Source organism: Arachis hypogaea, chromosome 13 (genome assembly GCF_003086295.3).
Source record: "Arachis hypogaea cultivar Tifrunner chromosome 13, arahy.Tifrunner.gnm2.J5K5, whole genome shotgun sequence".
Classification (NCBI taxonomy): Eukaryota; Viridiplantae; Streptophyta; class Magnoliopsida; order Fabales; family Fabaceae; genus Arachis; species Arachis hypogaea.
In genome coordinates this window covers 92,286,075-92,287,728 of record NC_092048.1, presented here as the reverse complement: position 1 = coordinate 92,287,728, position 1,654 = coordinate 92,286,075, and the positions used below count along the sequence as shown (strand labels likewise).

The window sequence follows — 1,654 nt, the reverse complement described above, 5'->3', positions numbered from 1 at the left end:
GCTTTGGTTGACTCTGCAGTGAGAGAAGCTTTTCATGCTTCCTCTCCATGGTTACAGAAGGAGATCCTTGAGTTTTAAACATAAGGTTGTCCTTATTCAGTTGAAGGACCAATTCTCCTCTGTCCACATCAATCACAGCTCTTGCTGTGGCTAGGAAGGGTCTTTCAAGGATGATGGATTCATCCTCTTCCTTCCCAGTGTCTAGGATTATGAAGTCAGCAGGGATGTAAAGGCATTCAACCTTTACTAGCACGTCCTCTACTAGTCCATAAGCCTATTTTCTTGAGTTGTCTGCCATCTCTAATGAGATTCTGGCAGCTTGCACCTCAAAGATCCCAATTTTTTCCATTACAGAGAGTGGCATTAAGTTTATTCCTGACCCCAGGTCACACAGAGCCTTCTCAAAGGTCATGGTGCCTATGTTGCAGGGAATTAGGAATTTACCAGGATCCTGTTTCTTTTGAGGTAATTTATGCCTATCCAATGCATTTAGTTCATTGGTGAGCAAGGGAGGTTCATCTTCCCAAGTCTCATTACCAACTAATTTGGCATTCAGCTTCATGATTGCATCAAGGTATTTAGCAACTTGCTCTTCAGTAATGTCTTCATCCTCTTCAGAGGAGGAATACTCATCAGAGCTCATGAAGGGCAAAAGGAGGTTCAATGGAATCTCTATGGTCTCTAGATAAGCCTCAGATTCCTTTGGTTACTCAAAGGGAAACTCCTTATTGGTCACTGAGCATCCCAGGAGGTCTTCCTCACTAGGATTCATGCCCTCCTCCTCCTCTTTGGGTTCGGCCACACCAAGCAAGGTAATGGCCTTGCACTCTCTTTTTGTATTCTCTTTTGTATTGCTTGGGAGAGTACTAGGAGGGGTTTCAATGACTCTTTTACTCAGCTGGTCCACTTGTGCCTCCAAATTTCTAATGGAGGACTTTGTTTCATTCATGAAACTTAAAGTGGCCTTAGATAGATCAGAGGCTATATTTGCTAAGCTAGATGGATTCTGCTCAGAATTCTCTGTCTGTTGCTGAGTGGATGATGGAAAAGGCTTGCTATTGCTAAACCTGTTTCTTCCACCATTATTAAAGCCTTGTTGGGGCTTTTTTTGATCCTTCCATGAGAAATTTGGATGATTTCTCCATGAAGGATTATAGGTATTTCCATAGGGTTCTCCCGTGTAATTCACCTCTGCTATTGCAGGGTTCTCAGGATCATAAGCTTCTTCTTCAGAAGATGCCTCTTAAGTATTGTTGGATGTAGTTTGCAATCCTTTCAGACTCTGAGAAATCAATATTTTATTCTGAGCCAATATGGTATTCAGAGTATCAATTTCAAGAACTCCCTTCCACTTAGGCGTCCCATTACTCACAGGATTCCTTTCAGAAGTGTACATGAACTGGTTATTTGTAACCATGTCAATGAGTTCTTGATCTTCTGCAGGCGTTTTCTTTAGGTGAATGGATCCACCTGCAGAATGGTCCAATGACATCTTAGATAGTTCAGACAGACCATCATAGAATATATCCAGGATGGTCCATTCTGAAAGCATGTCAGAAGGACACTTTTTGGTCAGTTGCTTGTATCTCTCCCAAGCTTCATAGAGGGATTCACCTTCTTTCTGTTTGAAGGTTTGAACATCCACTCTAATCTT

The 1,654-nt window shown here is 42.0% G+C and overlaps 1 non-coding gene across 1 annotated transcript; it reads left to right on the top strand.

Moving 5' to 3' along the window:
• Positions 1 to 1,547: 1,547 nt before the first annotated feature.
• Positions 1,548 to 1,654, top strand: LOC112738982 (small nucleolar RNA R71). Its single transcript, XR_003169926.1, has one exon. It is a non-coding gene; the product is annotated as a small nucleolar RNA R71 (small nucleolar RNA).